The sequence below is a fragment of the Ostrea edulis genome, chromosome 9 (assembly GCF_947568905.1).
Source record: "Ostrea edulis chromosome 9, xbOstEdul1.1, whole genome shotgun sequence".
Lineage (NCBI taxonomy): Eukaryota > Metazoa > Mollusca > Bivalvia > Ostreida > Ostreidae > Ostrea > Ostrea edulis.
Window position 1 is genome coordinate 690,619 of NC_079172.1, and position 25,293 is coordinate 715,911.

The window sequence follows — 25,293 nt, forward strand, 5'->3', positions numbered from 1 at the left end:
TTGTCGTTTTCGAGATACAAGGGGTAAAAAATTTATGGTTTTGGCCCTTAAAATCCCTTATTACGTAACATATGATCTAAATTTTTATCTGAATAGATTTGGATAGTTGAGAGGAACATTTTTTGTTCTTTGACTTATACCAAAATATTAACGATTTTTGAGATATTTGATCTAGAATTTGAGCCCTTCTAGATCCCTAATTGAAGGGGCTAGCCCCTAAATCTTGATATTTTCGAAAAGATCTTGTAAATGTGCACAACTTTTGTTCTACATGTCTTAACAAAATATTTGCAAAAAAAAAGATATTCGAGATGAAAGGTCGAAAATCGCCGAAATCGGCGAAAAATTTTGGCATCCATTTTTTCAGGTCCAGGCGAGCGTTTAGGCAAATCGCCTCCGGTAAAATCGAATCCCCCTCAAATCTTCTAAAATGTTTACTCTATCTTGTGTAGAAATTTCAAGACTCTAGCTTCAAAACTAACGGAGGAGATGTGTGGACAACAAGGCCCTTCAAAAAGTCACTAAAAGAGAGATAACTCCTGACCGGAAGTGACGTCAAGCACGAAATTTTGCAAGCAAAGTCTCGTCACGAAAAGACATCTTTCCTGAAAATTTCCTGAAAATCGTTTGAGAAATGGCTGAGAAAAACGCGTGTACTACCAAGGAAAATAATAATAATAATAATAATAATAATAATAAAAATAATAATAATAATGAAGAAGAAGAAGAACGCGAACAATAATAGTAAGGTCTTCCGCAGGAGACGGAAGACCTTAATAATAATAACTAGTTCTAATTGTAACGGGGACCGTTACATATGTTCCCCAAACCTCCCCCAATTAAAAAGTGATGTCCTTGTGAATCTATAGCAAAAAATCATTTTATTTTAGCCTTTAATTACGTGTAGAACGTTTAATATGGTCATTTCAGTACCAAGAAATGAAAGAAAGCGTTGCACGTGCATACACGCGCACGCGTGTATGATTCCGAATTTCTGTTGATGTCTTTCAACAGGTATTTGTATCATATACCCACAGTATGAATCTCATAACGTTTCCACCAAATATAAGGAAGTTATAGCGATTTTAAAATCGTCCAATCAGAATTCAGCACACGTGCATGCACGTGCTGAGCAGTAATTCTAACCCCAGCAATTTGTAAGGAGTACCAAGACACATCTAAATCCCTCATATCAATAGAATTTGATGAAAAACAAAAACGTTATCGTCCTTTAAAAATCGAACATTTGAAAAACGTCGCACGCGCATGCGCGTGTGTGTTGGCATTTTTTGTTACACCAATATATAGATACACATATTGTCTACGTATGCTGTGAATATCAACTCATTCGCTTCATAAATAAGATAGTTACAAACGTTTTAGTACTATCCAATCAAAATGAAGCGCACGTGCATGCGCGTGCAAATTGGTAATTTTGACCATGCAAATCAGTTAAGGGTCTCAATATATACCTATGATATGAATATCAAGCCATTTCAATGAACAACAAAAAAGTTAGACTGATTCCAAAGTTAGTGTACAAATTTTGTAATGCATGTGCACGCGCATGTGTGCGCGTGCAGACAAAATTACTATCATTTTTCATATCTACAAATGATATACTACCATTCTATTTAGGTTTCATATCGATCCCCTTAGCATTCCGATTTTCCAATTTTTGTACCAAAATTGCAATGCACGTGCGCGCGCGTGCATGCAAGTGCAGACAAAATGACTATCACCATGCACATCTACAAACGCTATACTATCATCCTGGAAAGTTTCATATCGATCGCTTTTGTAGTTTCTGAGAACACTACCGGACAAAAAAGTACCGGAGAAAAAGAATAATAATGATAACTAGATGTGATCTCGTTGCGAGCAACGAGTGGGTCTTCCGTCCAATTTTAGATGCGATGAGACAAGAATTTCACTGAGATTTTCGTTCATAAATAATGATACAAATATATTATCTAGACGTACAATTTAGTTTCGGTAGTGTTTTACAAATATTGATCATTTAAGTGTTATAAATTAAAGACTCTCGGCCACTAATTAAAGGGGTCAGCCTTTTTTCGAGAAAGAAGTTAATAATATTATTTACTGCGATACAAATTCGACTGATCAGGCGAGTCATGTCGCCCAGAGGCCTAAATTTGTTATCATTCTAGATATATCTCGCAAACCTGAACAAATTTTGTTCTACATGTCCTAAGGAAATTTTCTTGAGAAAAAGTTATTTATTGCGACATTTATCATACTGTTAAGGCGAGTCATAAGGCCCGTGGGCTTTTTTCTTGATATCGTTTGTAAGATCTTGCAAAACTGAACAACATTTGTTCTACATGTCTTATCAAAAGATTCTCGAGAAAAAAGTTAATAATTGTGACACTAATCAAACTGTTCAGGCGAGCCATGAGGCCCGTTCGCCTTTTTCATGATGTTGTTCGAAAGATCTTGCAAAACTGAACAACTTTTGTTCTAGATGTCTTATTAAAAGTTTCTTGACAAAAATGTTATAGATTGCAACAATAACCCAACTGTTCAGGTGAGCCATGAGATCCGCAGGCCTATTTCTTAACATCGTTAGTTAACGCTTGAGAAACTGAACAACTTTTGTTCTACATGTCTTATCAAAAGTTTCTCGACAAAAAAGTTATTGATTGTGAAACTAATCAAACTCTCCAGGCGAGCCATGAAGCCCGTTCACCTTTTTCATGATGTTGTTTGAAAAATCTTGCAAAACTGAACAACTTTTGTTCTAGATGTCTTATTAAAAGTTTCTTGACAAAAATGTTATAGACTGCAACAATAACCCAACTGTTCAGGTGAGCCATGAGATCCGCAGGCCTATTTCTTAACATCGTTAGTTAACGCTTGAGAAACTGAACAACTTTTGTTCTACATGTCTTATCAAAAGTTTCTCGACAAAAAAGTTATTGATTGTGAAACTAATCAAACTCTCCAGGCGAGCCATGAAGCCCGTTCACCTTTTTCATGATGTTGTTTGAAAAATCTTGCAAAACTGAACAACTTTTGTTCTAGATGTCTTATTAAAAGTTTCTTGACAAAAATGTTATAGACTGCAACAATAACCCAACTGATCAGGTGAGCCGTGAGACCCGTGGGCCTATTTCTTAAGATCGTTAGTTAACCTTGCGAAACTGAACAACTTTTGTTCTACATGTCTTGTCAAAAGTTTCTCGAGAAAAAAGTTATTAATGTTATTAATTGTGATACAAATTCGACTGTTCAGGCGAGCCATGACGCCCGGAGGCCTATTTTTGATATCCTAAAATAGGTCTTGCAAAACTGAACAACTTTTATTCTACATGTCTTATCAAAAGTTTCGTGAGAAAAAAGTTAATCATTGTAACAGAAATTCAATGGTTCAGGCGAACCATGAGGCCCATGGGCCCATTTTATGATATGACACGAAAGATCTCAATAAACTGTACAACTTTTGTTATATATGTCTAAACATAATATTTACGAGTAAAAAGTTCTGATTTAAAACGTGGAAAAAAATTGGGCACTTTTCTAAACTTCATTTTCGACCCCTACCGAGCTTCCATACTAGGCCCTTCCGGAAATTTTTAAAACCCAGGTGCACAACTACAACATGTCGTCTAACATCACTGAAAATTTCAGCACTCTAGCTTTTATCGTTTTTGAGTTTTTGTCTGGACAAAATGGCCATCTGAAAATCGATAAAAGGGGGATAACTTCCAACCGGAAGTGATTTTGCAAAAATTGAAATGGCGGTACAAACTTCAAATGACAACGCATCAATCCTGAAAATTTGAAGCAAATCGATTCAGCCATCTCCGAGAAATCTTCTGCACAAAAATCGGTAAGGAGAAAAAAAAAGAATAATAACTAGATGCGATCTCGTTGCGAGCAACGAGTGGGTCTTCCGTTCAATTTTAGATGTGATGAGATAAGAATTTGACTGAGATTTTTCGTTCATAAATAATGATACAAATATATTGTCTAAACGTACAATTTAGCTTCAGTAATGTTTTACAAATATTAATCATTTAAGTGTTACAAATTAAAGACTCTCTGCCCCTCTCGGCCACTAATTGAAGAGGTCAGCTTTTTTTTGAGAAAAAAGTTAATAATGTTATTTACTGCGATACAAATTCGACTGATCAGGCGAGTCATGTCGCCCGGAGGCCTATTTTTTTTATATATCATTCTAGATATATCTCGCATAACTGAACAAATTTTGCTCTACATGTCCTATCAAAATTTTCTTGAGAAAAAAGTTATTGATTGCGACAGTTATCAGATTGTTAAGGCGAGTCATAATGCCGGTGGGCCTTTTTCTTGATGTCTCATTTAAAGTTTCTTGACTAAAATGTTATAGATTGCAACAATAACCCAACTGTTCAGGTGAGCCATGAGACCCGCAGGCCTATTTCTTAACATCGTTAGTTAACACTTGCGAAACTGAACAACTTTTGTTCTACATGTCTTGTCAAAAGTTTGTCGACAAAAAAGTTATTAATGTTATTAATTGTAATACAAATTCCACTGTTCAGGCGAGCCATGACGCACGGAGGCCTTTTTTTATATCATTAGATAGAACTTGCAAAACTGAACAACTTTTATTCTACATGTTTTATCAAAGTTTCGTGAGAAAAAAGTTAATCATTGTAACAGAAATTCAATTGTTCAGGCGAGCCATAAGGCCCATTGGCCCATTTCTGGATACGGCACGAAAGACCTCAATAAACTGTACAACTTTTGTTATATATCTCTAAACAAAATATTTACGAGTATAAAGTTATGCGACATTTATCAGACTGTTAAGGCGAGTCATAAGGCCCGTGGGCCTTTTTCTTGATATCGTTTGAAAGATCTTGCAAAACTGAACAACTTTTGTTCTACATGTCTTATCAAAAGATTCTCGAGAAAAAAGTTAGTAATTGTGACACTAACTAACTGTTCAGGCGAGCCATGAGGCCCGTTCGCCTTTTTCATGATGTTGTTGGAAAGATCTTGCAAAACTGAACAACTTTTGTTCTAGATGTCTTATTAAAAGTTTTTTGACAAAAATGTTATAGATTGCAACAATAACCCAACTGTTCAGGTGAGCCATGAGACCCGCAGGCCTATTTCTTAACATCGTTAGTTAACGCTTGAGAAACTGAACAACTTTTGTTCTACATGTCTTATCAAAAGTTTCTCGAGAAAAAAGTCATTGATTGTGACACTAATCAAACTCTTCAGGCAAGCCATGAGGCCCGTTGGCCTTTTTCATAATGTTGTTCGAAAGATCTTGCAAATCTGAACAACTTTTGTTCTAGATGTCTTATTAAAAGTTTCTTGACAAAAATGTTATAGATTGCAACAATAACCCAACTGTTCAGGTGAGCCATGAGACCCGTGGTCCTATTTCTTAACATCGTTAGTTAACGCTTGCGAAACTGAACAACTTTTGTTCTACATGTCTTGTCAAAAGTTTCTCGAGGAAAAAGTTATTAATGTTATTAATTGTGATACAAATTCGACTGTTCAGGCAAGCCATGACGCCCGGAGGCCTATTTTTAGATACCATTAGATAGAACTTGCAAAACTGAACAACTTTTATTCTACATGTCTTATCAAAAGTTTCGTGAGAAAAAAGTTAATCATTGTAACAGAAATTCAATTGTTCAGGCGAGCCATGAGGCCCATGGGCCCATTTCTTGATATGGCACGAAAGACCTCAATAAACGGTACAACTTTTGTTATATATGTCTAAACAAAATATTTACCAGTAAAAAGTTATGATTCAAAACGTGGAAAAAAATTGGACACTTTTTAAAACTCCATTTTCGACCCCTACCGAGCTTCCATACTAGGCCCTTCCGGAAATTTTTAAAACCCAGGTGCACAACTACAACATGTCGTCTAACATCACTGAAAATTTCAGCACTCTAGCTTTTATCGTTTTTGAGTTTTTGTCTGTACAAAATGGTCATCTGAAAATCGATAAAAGGGGGGTAACTTCCAACCGGAAGTGATTTTTCGAAAATTGAAACGGCGGTACAAACTTCAAATGGCAACACATCAATCTTGAAAATTTGAAGCAAATCGATTCAGCCATCTCCGAGAAATCTTCTGCACAAAAATCGGTAAGGAGAAAAAAAAAGAATAATAATAATAACTAGAAACTCATTACTAGTAATGAGTAGGTCTTCCGTTAGACCACTTCCGGTAAAGAGGTTTCTGTTCCTACGAAAACCATTTATATATATCTGAAAATAAGCCTTAACAATGAATGAGAAATGTATTATCGAACATTTTACTCATTTTTCGTAACTTCCGGTGATGACCGGAAGTACTTTTATTATGCGTTTTCCCATAAATGATAGCGACTCTTTACTGTCTATATTCCCTGAAAATTTCAGGTCTCTATCTCAAAGAGTTCTCAACAAAAAGAAGTAGACTAAAGAAAGAAAAAGTAGTAGGTTACTACCTACCGGAAGTCAATTTTGAAAAACAAAATTATCAAAACTTTAGAAGTTGATACTTTTATTATGACATGTGAAAATCATATGAAAGACTTCAAATATAAGCGAGATTTATGGGGACAAAGAGATAAAAAGTAAAAAGGTATTTTATCAAGAAACCGGAAGTAGTTGTTTTGACTACCAACGGAGTCAATATTCTTTTGACACTTTCAAAGAGACTTAATAAACTAGTATAGGTTTCAATTTAAAAGAAAAAATTTGAAATTTGCGATTCTTTCAATCACTTCCGGTGACGACAGGAAGTGACGGTCGACATGTTCAACCCTCTACTGCACGACTGCAAACGGAGATTTATAATTTCTGAATAATTGATGATGGTATATTTTACCTTTTCCAAGAAAATTGCTGGACAAAATTCCTTTTGAGAAACAGAAAATCGGCCATATTTTCCGACCGGAAGTGAATTTTGTAAAAAGAAAAATAGTTATAGCAAGGTCCTTTCATAAGACATTATTCCTGAAAATTTCAAGAAAATCCATCCACCATCTCTCAGAAATCACTGGAAGAAATCGGATAATCGACATTTTTCAAATACTTCCGGTATAGACCGGAAGTGACGGACAAAAAAATTGAATGTATGTGTACAATGGACTAATGTTAGTTGATCAACTCTACAAGTTTCAAACGTGTATCTATATTCATTATTGAGAAACTGAAAAAACAAGGTATGAATATGTCCACCCCATATCTCACGAGCGGAAGTGAATTTTACAAAAAATATTTAAGCTTACTCTACACATTTATAGTGTCTATAACATATGTAAAATTCAAATCATTAACTTGTTTTATGACCGAGATTTATGGCACTGAAAAATGAGAGAATGAACAGGCTTTCTTTGATATAACCGGAAGTTGAAGATTCAACTTCCGGTGGGGTCAATAGTTTTTGAGAATTAGAACGAGACCTAATAAACCGATATAGGTTTCATTTTCAAAGAAAAAAGTTTTAAATTTATGATTTATTAATCACTTCCGGTGACGACCGGAAGTGACGGCCGACATTCTTAACCCCCTACTACACGCCTACAAAGTGAGATCTATTAAATTTGAAAATTTGGTGACTCTATCTTTTACCGTTTCTGAGAAAAACTCTTGACAACGAAAACAGCTCATAAGCCGTATTTGCCGACCGGAAGTAAATTTTACAAAAATATTTGACGTTACTCTAGACATTTATAGTGACTATAATATATGTAAAACTCAACTCATTAACTAGTTTCATGACCGAGATTAATGGCACTAAAAAAAAATGAATGAATAGTCTTTCGTTGACATAACCGGAAGTTGGAGATTCAACTTCCGGTGGGGTCAACATTTTTTGAGATTTAGAACGAGATATAGTAAACCAAAGTAGGTTTCAATTTAAAAGAAAAAAGTTTGAAATTAATGATTTATTTAATCACTTCCGGTGACGACCGGAAGTGACGCCGAATAAAAATATTACGTGCATGCACCATAGAGAATATAGATCTATCATCCCTGAAAGTTTCATTCGATTATCTTTCGTGGTTTTCAAGTTTACCCCCGGACAAAGTTTCTTTCAAAAACCGGAAAATCGGACGTATCTGACGAACGGAAGTGAATATTGAAAAAATGAAAAAAATACCTCGAGGTACCATCGTTCCCTATAAATTGTGAAAGTTTCAGGAAAATCCATCCAACGGTCTCGGAGACGAAAGGGAAAAAAATAATAATAATAATAATAACTAGACACGATCTCGTTGCGAGCAACGAGTAGGTCTTCCGTCCGATTTGTTGATGCACTCGGAGTTAAAAAAAAAAAAAAAGAAGACAAATGAGTCCCAATTTAGTTTCCGACTTTAAGACACTTTAGATATAATCAATTTTTCATATCATAAGCTTCTGAAGCAAAGTTGCGGTGAAATTCGTTTGAAATTCGACTCTCCAGGCGAGCCATAAGGCCCGCGGGCCTATTTCTTGATGTCATTTGTTAGCCCTCTATAGACTCAACAACTTTAGTTCTATATGTCTTTACAAAATATTTACCTGTAAAAAGTTATTGAGATCGACCGATATGGACAAAAAATCGACTCTACAGGCGAGCCATTAGGACCATAGGCCTATTTCTTGATATCAATCGATAGATCTCGATAAACTGAACAACTTTTGTTCAATATGTCCTTACAAAATATTTACCAGTTACAAGTTTTTGAAATCGACTGATATCGACAAAAATCGACTCTACAGGCGAGCCATGAGGCCCACAGACCCATTTTTGGATATTGATCGATAGGTTATGACACATTGAACAACTTTTGTTCAATAATGCTTTTCAAAAAATATGTCGTTTTAAAGATATGAGGCGTCAAATATTTACGATTTTGGCCCTTAAAATCTCTAATGACGTAACATATGACCTACTTTTTGATTTGATAAGATCAAGCTCGTTGAGATGAACATTTCCGTTTCTACAACTTATTATAAAATATTAATAGTTTCTGAGATATTCTCAAAAACATTTGGACCCTTCTGAACCCCTAATTTAAAGGGCCAGCCCGTTTTGCTTGATATCGTAAGAAAGGCCTTGTCATTTTAAACATTTTTTGCTCAACAAGTATTTAGAAATTCTTTACCGTTCTCGAGTTATCTCTACAAGAAATATTTAGGGGCCAAACTGTAGCTCCCTAACGGGGCCACATAGGGAAAAAACGAAATGTACATATTGTTTAGATTATCATTCTGAACAACTTTTGTTCAATAATGCTTTTCAAAATATTTGTCGTTTTCAAGATATGAGGCGTCAATTATTTATGATTTTGGCCCTTAAAATCCCTTATTACGTAACATATGACCTACTTTTTGATTTGATAAGAACAAGCTCGTTTAGATGAACATTTCCGCTTCAATGACTTATTACAAAATATTAATAGTTTCTGAGATATTCTCATAAACCTTTGGACCCTTCTGGGCCCCTAATTTAAAGGGTCAGCCCCTTTTGCTTGATATCGTAAGAAAGGTCATGACATTTCAAACATTTTTTGTTCAACAAGTATTTAGAAATTCTTTACCGTTCTCGAGTTATTTCTAGAAGTAATTTTTAGGGGCCAAACTGTAGCTCCCTAACGGGGCCACATAGGGTAAAAACGAAATATGCATATTGTTCAGATCATCATTCTGAACAACTTTTGTTCTTTATTGCTTTTCAAAATATTTGTCGTTTTCGAGATACAAGGGGTAACAAATTTATGGTTTTGGCCCTTAAAATCCCTTATTACGTAACATATGACCTAAATTTTTATACGAATAGATTTGGATAGTTGAGATGAACATTTTTTGTTCTTAAACTTATACCAAAATATTAACGATTTTTGAGATATTTGATCTAGAATTTGAGCCCTTCTAGATCCCTAATTGAAGGGGCTATCCCCTAAATCTTGATATTTTCGAAAAGATCTTGTAAATGTGCACAACTTTTGTTCTACATGTCTTAACAAAATATTTGCAGGAAAAAAGATATTGGAGATGAAAGGTCAAAAATCGCCGAAATCGGCGAAAAATTTTGGCATCCATTTTTTCAGGTCCAGGCGAGCGTTTAGGCAAATCACCTCCGGTAAAATCGAATCCCCCACAAATCTTCTAAAATGTTTACTCTATCTTGTGTAGAAATTTCAAGACTCTAGCTTCAAAACTAACGGAGGAGATGTGTGGACAACAAGGCCCTTCAAAAAGTCACTAAAAGAGAGATAACTCCTGACCGGAAGTGACGTCAAGCACGAAATTTTGCAAGCAAAGTCTCGTCACCAAAAGACATCTTTCCTGAAAATTTCGTGAAAATCGATGGAGAAATGGCTGAGAAAAACGCGTGTACTACCAAGGAAAATAATAATAATAATAATAATAATAATAATAATGAAGAAGAAGAACGCGAACAATAATAGTAAGGTCTTCCACAGGAGACGGAAGACTTTAATAACTAGACACTCATTCCTAGTAATGAGTAGGTCTTCCGTTTGTTCACTTCCGGTAAAGAGTTTTCTGATCCTACAAAAACCATTCCAATATATCAGAGAATGTACTTTAACAATAAATGAGAAGTGTATTATCGAATTTTTTACTCATTTCTTGTAACTTCCGGTGACGACCGGAAGTACTATTCAGATGTGTTTTCCTATGAATGACAGTGACTCTTTACTGTCTATATTCCCTGAAAATTTCACGTCTCTATCTGAAAGAGTTCTCAACAAAAAGAAGTAGACTAAAGAAAGAAAAAGTAGTAGGTTACTACCGACCGGAAGTCAATTTTGAAAAACAAAATTATCAAAACTTTAGAAGTTGATACTTTTTATTAAGACATGTGAAAATTATATGAAAGACTTCAAATATAAGCGAGATTTATGGGGACAAAGAGACGAAAAGTGAAAAGGTATTTTATCAAGAAACCGGAAGTAGTCGTTTTGACTACCGACAGAGTCAATATTCTTTTGACACTTTGAAAGAGACTTAATAAACTAGTATAGGTTTCAATTTAAAAGAAAAAGTTTGAAATTTGCGATTCTTTCCATACTTCCGGTGACGACAGGAAGTGACGGTCGACATGTTCAACCCCCTACTGCACGCTTACAAACGTAGATTGATCATCCCTGAATATTTGATGAACCTATATTTTACCTTTTACAAGAAAAATGCTGGACAAAATTCCTTTTGAGAAACAGAAAATCGGCCATATTTTCCGACCGGAAGTGAATTTTGGAAAAACAAAAATAATTATAGCAAGGTCATTTCATAAGACATTATTCCTGAAAATTTCAAGAAAATATATCTAGCTATCTCTGAGAAATCACTCGAAGAAATCGGAAAATCGACATCTTTTTAAATACTTCCGGTATAGACCGGAAGTGACGGACGAAAAAATTGAATGTATGTGTACAGTGGACTAATGCTAGTTGATCAACTCTACAAGTTTCAAGCGTCTATCTATATTCATTATTGAGAAACTGAAAAAAACAAGGTTTGAATATGTCCACCCCATATCCCACGACCGGAAGTGAATTTTACAAAAATATTTAAACTTACTCTAGACATTTATAGTGTCTATAACATATGTACAATTCAAATCATTAACTTGTTTTATGACCGAGATTTATGGCACTGAAAAATGAAAGAATGAATAGTCTTTCTTTGATATAACCGGAAGTTGGAGATTCAACTTCCGGTGGGGTCAACATTTTTTTGAGAATTAGAACGAGACCTAATAAACCGATATAGGTTTCAATTTGAAAGAAAAAGTTTGAAATTTATGATTCATTATTCACTTCCGGTGACGACCGGAAGTGACGGCCGACATTCTTAACCCCCTACTGCACGCCTACGAAGTGAGATCTATTAACTCTGAAAATTTGATGACTCTATCTTTTACCGTTTCTGAAAAAAACGTTGAACAACGAAAACAGCTCATAAGCCGTATTTGCCGACCGGAAGTGATTTTTACAAAAATATTTGACGTTACTCTAGACATCTATAGTGACTATAATATATGTAAAACTCAACTCCATAACTAATTTCATGACCGAGATTTATGGCACTGAAAAATGAGAGAATGATTGGTCTTTCTTTGATATAACCGGAAGTTGGAGGTTCAACTTCCGGTGGGGTCAACATTTTTTGAGAATCAGAACGAGGCCTAGTAAACCGATATAGGTTTCAATTTGAAACCAAAAAGTTTGAAATTGATGATTCATTTAATCACTTCCGGTGACGACCGGAAGTGACGACGACAAGAAATATTACGTGCGTGCACCATAGAGGAAATAGATCTATCATCCCTGAAAGTTTCATTCGATTATCTTTAGTGGTTTTCAAGTTTACCCCCGGACAAAGTTTCTTTCAAAAACCGGAAAATCGGACGTATCAGACGAACGGAAGTGAATTTTGAAAAAATGAAAAAAATGCCTCGAGGTACCATCGTTGTCTATAACCTGTGAAAGTTTCAGGAAAATCCATCCAACGGTCTCGGAGACGAAAGGGAAAAAATAATAATAATAATAATAAACAGTAGAATCACTAGAAGGTCTTCCGTTGGAAACGGAAGACCTTAACCAACGGAAGACCTTAATAATAAGAAACAGAGTAAAACCAATATGTTCCCAAACTTCGTTTGGGGAACATAATAAGAAACAGAGTAAAACCAATATGTTCCCAAACTTCGTTTGGGGAACATAATAACTAGTACTTATTGTAACGGGGACCGTTACAGATGTTCCCCAAACATTCCCCCATTTAGCAAGTGGTGTCATTTATTTCAGTACAAGTGGTTTTGACCATTGCAAACTGTGAAACATGTGAATATATAACTATTTTATAACGTTCAGTCCATTTCATGCTAATACAAATCAGTTATAAAGATCTGAGAGTTTTGTGCACGTGCACGTACGTGCATGCACGTGCATATACATAATTCGACCATCTCGATACATTAGAAGTTTTACTATATGAGTACAAGAGAAGTTTCACAACTGTTCAATGAAAAACGAGAAATTAACGGCAACTCAAAACTACAAAGACCCAAATCAATGCACGTGCATACACGTGCGCGTGAGTACCACACAACAATTTTGTTGATGCTAATCAATAGACATTTGAACAATATACTTACTATATGAATTTGGTATCGATCGCTTCACTCTTAAGAAAGTTATTGGCATTTCAAAATCGTCCAATCAGAATTAAGCGCACGTGCATGCGCATGCAGGGAAGTGATTTTGAGACTATTAATAAATTGACAGGCCCAAAACATACCTGCAACCTAATTTTCAAACCTATTCATTGCAATCTCAAAATGTTATAGACCATTACTCAAATTTAGACGTCAAAAATTACAATGTACGCGCATTCACGCGCACGCGATTTTGATAATGGAAAATTTGTTGACAGCATTTCACAGACATTCATATCATAGATCCTCAGGGTAAATTTGAATTCATTTCAGTTTTTAATTCAATAGTTATGACCATTTTAGTACCCGAAAAATGAAAGAAAAGCTATGCACGTGCATACACGGGCACGTGAGTATGACTCAACATCAATGTCGATGTCATTCAATAGACATTTGATAGATATACTTACAGTATAAATTTCATATTGTTTCCATCATTTATAAGAAAGTTATGGCGATTTGAAAATCGTCCAATCAGAATTTAGCACACGTGCATGCACGTGCCGGATGGTAATTATGACTATACACTTTTGTTAAGAATATCAAGATACATATACAAGACATGTTTGAAAAGATTTTGACAAAAAACAAAAAAGTTATGGTCATTGAAAGAATTGAACGTTCAAATGTCAATGCGAGTGCGTGCGCATGCGCGTTCTCAATTTTTTTAACATAGATTTGTAGATATTTATAATCTTTACCTATCCTGTAAATATCATCAAATTGTCTTAATTTACATGAAAGTTATAAATGGTTTTGTATTTTCCAATCAAATTGAAGCACACGTACATGCGCGTGCAGAATTGAAATTTTGACGATGTGAAACGGTTAAAGGTCTCAAGTTATAGCTACAATATAAATATCAAACGATTTCATTGAAAAATAAAAAAGTTAGACGCATTCCAAAGTTTGTAAACAAAAAATCCAATGCACGTGCATGCACATGCATGCATTTTCAGACAAAATGACGTTCGTTCCGCACATCTACAAAGAGTATTCTATCATCCTAAAAAGGTTTCGTCTTGATCCCTTCAGTAGTTTCTGAGAACACTCGTGGACAAAAAAGGGTGACAAGAATAAAGAAAGAATAATAATAATAATAACTAGTACTGATTGTAACGGGGACCGTTACAGATGTTCCCCAAACATTCCCCCATTTAGTAAGTGGTGACATTTATTTCAGTACAAGTTGTTTTGACTATTGCAAACTGTGTAGCATGTGAATATATAACTATCTTATAACGTTCAGTCCATTTCATACTAGTTCAAATCAGTTATAAAGATCTGAGAGTTTTGTGCACGTGCATGTACGTGCATGCACGTGTATATAAATAATTCGACCATCTCGTAACATTACAAGTCTTACTATATGAGTACAAGAGAAGTTTCACAACTGTTCAATGAAAAACGAGAAATTAACGGCAACTCAAAACTACAAAGACCGAAATCAATGCACGTGCATACACGTGCGCGTGAGTACCACACAACAATTTTGTTGATGCTATTCAATAGACATTTGAACAATATACTTACCATATGAATTTGGTATCGATCGCTTCACTCATAAGAAAGTTATTGGGATTTCAAAATCGTCCAATCAGAATTAAGCGCACATGCATGCACGTGCAGGGAAGTGATTTCGAGACTATTAATAAATTGAGAGGCCCAAAACATATCTGCAACCTAATTTTCAAACCTATTCATTTCAATCTCAAAATGTTATAGACCAATACTTAAATTTAGACGTCAAAAATTACATTGCACGCACATTCACGCGCACGCGATTTTGATAATGGAAAATTTGTTGACAGCATTTCACAGACATTCATATCATAGATCCTCAGGGTAAATTTGAATTCATTTCAGTTTTTAATTCAATAGTTATGACCATTTTAGTACCCGGAAAATGAAAGAAAAGCTATGCACGTGCATACACGGGCACGTGAGTATGACTGAGCATCAATGTTGATGTCATTCAATAGACATTTGATAGATATACTTACAGTATAAATTTCATATTGTTTCCATCATTTATAAGAGAGTTATGGCGATTTGAAAATCGTCCAATCACAATTTAGCACACGTGCATGCACGTGCCGAATGGTAATTATGACTATACACTTTTGTTAAGAATATCAAGATACATATACTATACAAGTTTGAAAAGATTTTGACAAAAAACAAAAAAGTTATGGTCATTGAAAGAATTGAAACTTCAAAAGACAATGCACGTGCGTGCGCATGCGCGTTTGCAATTTTTATTACATCGATCTGTAGATATTTGACATGTCTACCTATCCTGTAAATATCATTAAATTTCCTTGATTGGCATGAATGTTATAAACGGTTTTGTATTATCCAATCAAATTGAAGCACACGTGCATGCGCATGCAGAATTGAAATTTTGACGATGCCAAACAGTTAAGGGTCCCATGTTATACCTACCATATAAATAGGAAACGATTTCATCGAAAAATAAAAAAGTTAGACTCATTCCAAAGTTTGTAAACAAAAAAGCCAATGCACGTGCATGCACATGCATGCATTTTCAGACAAAATGACATTCGTTCCGCACATCTACATATGCTATACTATCATCCTAAAAAGGTTTCAGATTGATCCCTTGAGTAGTTTCTGAGAACACTCGTGGACAAAAAAGTCCCAAGAAGAAAGAAAGAATAATAATAATAATAATAACTAGTACTTATTGTAACGGGGACCGTTACACATGTTCCCCAAACATTCCCCCATTTAGCAAGCGGTGTCATTTATTTCAGTAGAAGTGGTTTTGACCATATCAAACTGTCTAGCATGTGAATATATAACTATTTCATAACGTACAGTCCATTTCATGCTAGTACATATCAGTTATAAAGATCTGAGAATTTTGTGTACGTGCACGTACGTGCATGCACGTGCTGAGAAGTAATTTGACCATCTCGATACATTAGAAATCTTACCATATGAGTACAAGAGAAGTTTCACAACAGTTCAATGAAAATCGAGAAATTAACAACAACTCAAAACTACAAAGACCGCGATCAATGCACGTGCATACACATGCGCGTGAGTACCACACAACAATTTTGTTGATGTTATTCAATAGACATTTGAACAATATACTTACTATATGAATTTGGTATCGATCGCTTCACTCTTAAGAAAGTTATTGGCATTTCAAAATCGTCCAATCAGAATTAAGCGCACGTGCATGCACGTGCAGGGAAGTGATTTTGAGACTATTAATAAATTGACAGGCCCAAAACATACCTGCAACCTAATTTTCAAACCTATTCATTGCAATCTCAAAATGTTATAGACCAATACTCAAATTTAGACGTCAAAAATTACAATGCACGCGCATTCACGCGCACGCGATTTTGATAATGGAAAATTTGTTGACACCATTTCACAGACATTCATATCATAGATCCTCAGGGTAAATTTGAATTCATTTCAGTTTTTAATTCAATAGTTATGACCATTTTAGTACCCGAAAAATGAAAGAAAAGCTATGCACGTGCATACACGCGCACGTGAGTATGACTCACCATCAATGTTGATGTCATTCAATAGACATTTGATAGATATACTTACAGTATAAATTTCATATTGTTTCCATCATTTATAAGAAAGTTATGGCGATTTGAAAATCGTCCAATCACAATTTAGCACACGTGCATGCACGTGCCGGATGGTAATTATGACTATACACTTTTGTTAAGAATATCAAGATACATATACAATACAAGTTTGAAAAGATTTTGACAACAAACAAAAAAGTTAGGGTCATTGAAAGAATTGAACCTTCAAACGACAATGCACGTGCGTGCGCATGCGCGTTTGCAATTTTTACTACATCGATCTGTAGATATTTGACATGTCTACCTATCCTGTAAATATCATTAAATTTCCTTGATTGGCATGAATGATATAAACGGTTTTGTATTATCCAATCAAATTGAAGCACACGTGCATGCGCGTGCAGAATTGAAATTTTGACGATACCAAACAGTTAAGGGTCCATTGTTATACCTACGATATAAATATCAAACGATTTCATTGAAAAATAAAAAAGTTAGACTCATTCCAAAGTTGGTAAACAAAAAAGCCAATGCACGTGCATGCACATGCATGCATTTTCAGACAAAATGACATTCGTTCCGCACATCTACATATGCTATACTATCATCCTAAAAAGGTTTCAGATTGATCCCTTGAGTAGTTTCTGAGAACACTCGTGGACAAAAAAGTCCCAAGAAGAAAGAAAGAATAATAATAATAATAAGAAACAGAGTAAAACCAATATGTTCCCAAACTTCGTTTGGGGAACATAATAAGAAACAGAGTAAAACCAATATGTTCCCAAACTTCGTTTGGGGAACATAATAATAAGAAACAGAGTAAAACCAATATGTTCCCAAACTTTGTTTGGGGAACATAATAATAATAAGAAGAAGAAACAGAGTAAAACCAATATGTTCCCAAACTTCGTTTGGGGAACATAATAAGAAACAGAGTAAAACCAATATGTTCCCAAACTTCGTTTGGGGAACATAATAATAAGAAACAGAGTAAAACCAATATGTTCCCAAACTTTGTTTGGGGAACATAATAATAATAAGAAACAGAGTAAAACCAATATGTTCCCAAACTTCGTTTGGGGAACATAATAATAAGAAACAGAGTAAAACCAATATGTTCCCAAACTTCGTTTGGGGAACATAATAATAAGAAACAGAGTAAAACCAATATGTTCCCAAACTTCGGTTGGGGAACATAATAAGAAACCGAGTAAAACCAATATGTTCCCAAACTTTGTTTGGGGAACATAATAAACAGTAGAATCACTAGAAGGTCTTCCGTTGGAACATAATTGGGGAACATAATTAGAGGAGCTACTCTGCTAAAATTAAACTTTAATAAATATACAGCACTACCAGCCGTGAGACATTTGGCCTGAATTGAATAGTTGACCTTGCCCTAATATGCTGAATAAACCCAGTAGCTATGTCGAAGCTTGGGTGGCTGCCCTGTAATCCCTCATAGGCTGCTTAGCTAGCTGGATTAACAAGAGTGATACACATTTGAATATTTATTAATCGTAATCAGAAACAGGGTGCAAATTTACATATATGACGGAAAAGGTCGCATGAAAATTTTTGATGGGAACTGGGGAGGCGGCCAATTTGACTACCAACGTATGGGCAACACAGGGGGCCCTATGTGGACATAGGTGCCTGGACCTGAACGGGTGGTCACGTTCTAAGGGGGAAGAGATCTCTGCGCATCTCAGCTGTCTCCTGCGTACTACCTGGTTTAAAGAGCAAGTACAGAGCAAACTGTGGACCCTCCTACAGTTTCCAACATGCACTAGCCTGTAGCATCTCCTAGGAGGTGGATGTGAGCACAGGCACCAGACCGGTGGATATATATAGCATGTTAGATCTTATGTTACCCCCCCCCCCCCCCCATTCCAGTGAAAGAAATATATATACATATATATGTCACAAATTAAATGAATTGAATATCAAAATCTTGTTAGAGTATCAATGACGTGTTGAACAACCTCACTGTTATATTTAGGACCCAGGTGATCGCTGGCGGTTGTGAGCGATTGCCCCTGGAATGTTTCGCCCACATGGGTTGGTACTCCAGAAGAGTAGAGGAAGCCTCTCTTTCTCTATATAGTAGAGTAAAATACAAATTTTTGCATATGAATATCACGATTTCTCGCATATAAATCAAAATTTTTGCATATATATATCAAGATTATCGAATACAAATCAAGATTTCCGCATATGATTAACAAGATTATTAAATCAAAAGTTCAACGTCTGACAAAAAAAAAATCTAAATTCACATAGTTTTCACGAGACCACCCCCCTCAAAACTAAATATGATATATATTGAAGCTAATCGATTCACAAGTAAAACATATGAGTATAAATAACACTCTGTATACCTTTTCTACTGTTTATTCACAAATGAAAGTGAACATTAAAACGTTAAAATGTAATATTATTTAGAGGTTTTTAACTCTCACTTCAACTCACCGTGGTTATTTTTATCATCATTTTATTCATTTATAAAGCGCAAACTTACATATATATACTTTCTATGCGCTGGTTGGTTTTTTCCCCACTAGAGCGTGATCGATGTCGGATGACAGAAACGTACGGGAGTTTTTAAACACCCCCCCCCCTTCCACATAACTATTTGAATTTAGAATTTTATCTCGTAGCTTTTTTTCCAAAATAATGGAAATGTTTGAATTTATGATTAAATCATTTTCACTTGCATGACACCCCCCCCCCCCTAACAAAAAATCGATTGTAAAAGCTTAAATTTATAATAGTTTTAAAAAAAACTTTTGTTATTTCATGGATTTCAGAAAGTGGATGAGAAAAAGAAAATGCCGAAAACTAAGGCTAGCATTGTAGAATAAAACCAAAACTATCAATCAGACTGAATATAAACAAATATCAGAGGTGGTGAGAAAGTACAGAGCGAAACGGGCTATAAATGTGAGAGAAAGAAACACAAAGAAAATATAAAAATTCATTAAAACGTACAACTAGCCATGCGGTATATATCCTAGAAAGAAAAAAAAACTGATTTTTTTTTACTGTGTTCAAATTTCTCAGAGGTCATTCATAAGAATTGCAAGCCTTGTTTCATGGGATGGTTACCTTTAAAAGGCGAAACGAAATCGAAATGAAACGAAATCTACCGAAACGAAACGGCACCTACCGAAACGGGTACCCTTAATTATTTCATACGAGATGCCTGCTGTTGTAGGCACGGTGAAATAAATACAGTACGTATACTTTGGAGTATTTCTAAGAATTCATAATTTTTATGAATGTACACTATACACGTACAAAGATTTATTTTGAATTTTTAAACATTAAATCATGCGTGTGCTTTAGTTATGATATTACAGCTTGGAGATAATGAATTTGATTAAAATATGACGTTGCTTTCGTGATTCTTTTGCCACAATTTATGACGTTATAAGCGTAACGTAAAGTGACACCAGTACCGTGCGCTTAGTGACATTTATCTTTTAATATCGCATTATATCCATTTCCTGGTTTACTCAAAAATAGCGAAAAGTTTTAATAAAATGCAGTTCTCGGTATTGTGTAAAAATGCAACATGATAAAATTGATGTTTGAAATTAATATTAACATATTGTATTGATTTTCTATAAGCATTCAAACTTAGGAAGACGGGAAAGTGAAAACAAATGCATGAAAAGAAGAATGAATTACATCTAAGCAAATTATGAAAAAAAAATCTCATTTCCCTTGTAGTAGCATACTTCATTTTATAATTATTGATTAGATTGATTATTTCATTGAATTACCTCGATACAAATACAAAACTCTGACTCACTTTAAAGGTCAAGTACGATGATTTTCCTAAAACTTGAGTTTTATACAGAAAAATGTCTGTCGTACACTTATGGATTAATTTCCATGGCAATTTTGATAAAAATCACTTGGCGTGAATTACACGGCGCTATCAAACTTTTACCTGTGCGATCGATAAATGTGTTGTGACGTGAGTTATCGCTCGTAGCTTATGACGTCATCTGAGACAACTTTCGATTGCATTGATAGGCTTTTATAGCCCTAGTGTTTACATAGAAAAGTCCTGCATTTAAGGTACAGTGCGCTGCTTTGAACTGCAATGTGAAATCGGGACAGGGATTAAGTATGTTTCTTTCCCCAAAAGACCCTAAATTTCGTAGAATTTGGACACTGAAACTGAAAAGAGGCACTGAGATCTGTGACAAGCCACGATGATCAGTGAGCGACACTTTGATATTAACGAGGATTAAGTTTCCATCAACCCTGTTGCAACGTGATAAACTGGGCATTCTACAAAACAAGTGGGGGATGTATTTTAATTATAAAAAGTTCAACCCCAAAAGGGGGGGGGGTGCAATCCACCCCTCTCTACATCCACCACTGAATGCTTTAATGCGACATTGTATGCATTGGGTTTGCGATTGCACATAAAAGTTAATGTCACCCATTACCTAGTTCAAATTGATTTTATTAAATGAAATATCTTTCGAATCATACTGTATTTATAACGGACTCATCACTTCATTTCTTCACTATAATATTTTGAAAAAATAAAATATAGTAAAACTGGAAATGAATTCTATTTCAAAAACCCATTTTGATAAAACCTTATTTATTGCGAGGTCAGTCCAATTTCCAAAGCTTTTTTTCCAAGATCATTATGCAAACAAGTACAAGTTTTTCCTTTTCCTAATTGCTTTTAAGTGCTATATTAATTAATATATCATGGATAATTAAGGCAAAATTTCACAACTTTGTGCCGTAATATTTCAATTTCGCATTTGACGTGTGTTGTGAAGAAATTACACACACTAATAGGCCTAATTTACATTTTATGATATTATATCTACATGTAGATGTTTTAACAAGGGGGGGGGGGGGGGCTTACAAATAACATTGTGCACAAGTTTTTTTTTTTTTTTTTTTTTTTTTCTTCAAAAAGGCATTTTTCAATTAAATATATATCTAGCTAAACACATTTGAATCTGAATCTGATCAATCTCATACTAGTAAATCCCATAAAAAATACAAACGTGAGAGTCAATCTAGTTAAAATCAGATCCTAAAATACGCTCACAATCGCTACAATAGAGTATACGGCGAGTATCTATGAAGTCTGATTTTGATTAGCCTAGATTGTGTAAAATACAAAGGTTATCTTTTGATAAAACATTTTTTCCAATATCATTCCCAATTTTCTATGGACTGTCCCGGTAAATAATTTTAACTGAGATTCCGATGAGATATTTGTCGAACATAGACATATCAATTACTATCTGATGGTTTCGAAACGGGTGCAGGTACAAACATAAAAGGTTGAATCCCTAAACTCAAGTGTATCTACGGTATTTCACCGTCATTATCCACGGTGTTGCTAAAACTGGCAATTTCTCACAGAAATTAAAACAATGATATACAAGCGAAAACAGGCCCGTACCCAGACTTTTTCAATGGGGGGTGCATAAATTTACGGCGAGCGGTTTGAGGGCCGCTTAAGGCCCCCAAGCGGGTCCAGGGCGAAGCCCAGTGGGGGGTCCTGGGGGGCGAAGCCCCCCGGAAGCAGAAGCGAAATAGAGAAAAATATGGGTAAAAATGCTCTATCATGGATGCAATTTTTGCTTTTTATTTACTTATTTGATACTCATAAATATGAAAGGGGAAACATACTAAAATTGGTCATCGCATAGGCAATATATATTGAATTTATTTCGTGATATTTCTTACTGTGAAAGTAAAAGCTAGGGATTTTAGAAAATATTTGACTTTAATAGTGCTTGATGATTTACACAGTCGACTTTAATAGTGCTTAATGGTTTTCACAGGGGGGGTGCGTTTGCACCCCCCGCACCCCCCACCCCCCTCGGTACGGGCCTGGTAAACAACTACAATTGTCTCAAATGACGTAATAAGAAAGGGCGACAATTCCTTCATTCGTTTCTTTAAACAACGATTTTTGAATAGGTATTTTGCTCATTTACCTGGATAAAAAAAAAAAAAAAAAATAAGCACATCAATAAACTTTTCAAAACGGGTTTTAATGAATTATAAACTTTATTTTCAAATCTATTTTTATTACACTTGACCTTTAAAGTAAGGAAATTCCGATTTAAACAAGAAAGAAAAAAAAAAGAATTTTCTCCGTTTGTGTTGTTGCGTAAAGGTCATTATGTCACTTACAAAACCTGAATAGATCACTCTCTTGATCGCGTATTGCTGCTCATCAGTCGCGGATCTAGAGGGGCGGGAAATAACGGACCAGGGGTTTAACCCCCCTCCTTTTGGTTGGTTTTAAAAAGCAGATATTGTTTTTAAAAGGAAACTTCATTGGCGGAAAAAGTGCAATATAGTGTCGCGTCCCTCCCTTGGTAAATGTTTCGGATCCGCCCCTGTATAGGAGGGAGGGGGGGGGGGTAATCCTTTAACTGAAAATATTCTGATACACATTTCGGGGTTTTCTATTTTCTCTCACTTTGTTTGGTACAAAAAGTTCTTTTAAAATCTGTATCTTATATCTTGAAAGCAATAACAACTTCTCGGGTCTTTCCGGCAAGGCCGGGAACATGAATTTTCTGTCGAGAATTTGTCACTCCTTTTGAGATGTCACCAGCTGTACGTGAAGTACCACAAATTTAGACCTATACTTAGCGCTCAGGGTCGTAACAGTGAAGGTTCGTTAGCGTGCCAATGCCTGCCGCGACGTGGGACCTCCGTTTTTAAGGTCATATCCAAAAGAAAGTAAATATGAATAAAAAAAAAATGAATAATATCGAGGCAATTAGAAAATAAAAATCTCATTCTACTTTTAGCAACATAATTTAGATAATTATTGATCAAATTACCTTGAACGAAAATCAAACAGTCCGTCTCAATTTTCTGTATGAAATCTTTCTTTTTTTTCCCACAAATTGAATTATACTGACCTCAGAAACTTTCTTGAGTTTTGGTTTGACTTTTTTAAAATGATTTGATATTGCTTTGAATTGATAGTATGAAGTTTGACATTAAAATTATAAAAAACAAAAGGGATCTATAAAAGATGAAGAATAATAATTCTGTGTATTCATTTGGGCTGTTGTGTAAAGGTCGCTACGCCACTTGATTATATTTCTATACAAAAAAAGTGAATGAATTACTCTCTTGATCGCATATTGTTGTACAGCAGTGGCGGATCTAGCGGGACGGGGTGGATGGGGAGGGGAGGGGGGGGGGGGGGGGGGTAGCGGGTCTTGATTTAAAAAAAACATATCAATTTTGTTTATAGGCATGCACCTATGTTTGTTTTTTAAACAGTCCATTTTTGCCATTTTGGGATCTCCACGTTTACATGGGGAAGGGGGGGGGGGGGGGGGTAGGAGAAAAAGGTACACACTTGGGTTGCATCTCTCTCATTTAAAAAAAAGGTCCAGATCCGCTATTGTAGAAATTTTGAAAATATATTGAAGATTACACATATATAGGAGCAAACCTGAAATCATGTTGCACAATGGCGTCACGCCATGGGTGAGTAAAAATGGGGGAGGGGTGTCAAGAATGAAAATGTACGCTGACATTTTTTTTCAATTTATATTTAGATGTTATAGCCAAAGTTTAATTTAGATTTTTTAGAATTTACGTTTGCAGATCTAAAAGATACGGGAGTACGTGTACCCCAACCCCCCTTTGGTTATGGTAGTTGGGGGGGGGGGGGCGGGGGGACATATAAAAAGATCTCCCCTTCCTTCTCTTTGGTTGCAAAATTTTCTTGATCCGCCACCAAAAAAAATAAAAAAATAAAAAAAATCTTGAAAGGAACTTCTCGGGTCATTCCGTAAGCTCGGGAATATGAATGTGTTGTATTTCACTTGCCGGAAAGACTCGAGAATGTACGATTGCTAAAACAAGAGTTGTCTTTCTTGATGAAGCAGAAGACACTTGCGGCGAAAACGAAGATGGATGCCGAATCAGCGTGATCAGACAGAAAGCTTATATTTGCGGATACTTAGCGAAAATGACTGTCGGGTACAGTACTATGACACGTAGGTACCATTTATTTAGATTCCTCTGGTTATTTGGTTTAGCCTGAGTTCCATGAAAGAAATATTGAGGACAGACGGGTTTTTCAAATTTCATGGGTGTTGCTAAAACGCGGAACAGAAAATGGAACGGAAAATATTGTATGCAGTGATGTTATGGGGGGTCACCTGTGAATAGATGAAATTGACTGTTTTGAAGAAATATTTACCGGTCAGCGTTTTTGTTACTTAAATAGAAAAAAGAAAACTTTAAAACAAATTAATCATTAAAGCCAAAATATTCACAGCCTTATGTGAGAGTAAAGTAAGAGTAAATTCGGACGGTTGAATGCCATCCATGTCAATCGGAACTCCTCGAATTGCATCCATGTCAGACCATCCGGTGTCAGGTTTATCCGTCCTACAGTTGATTCGTCCCTAGATGATCCGTCCTCTGGTAAACTGTATGTTTGTAGAATTGTATCAGGGGCAGTCGAGCAATGCAT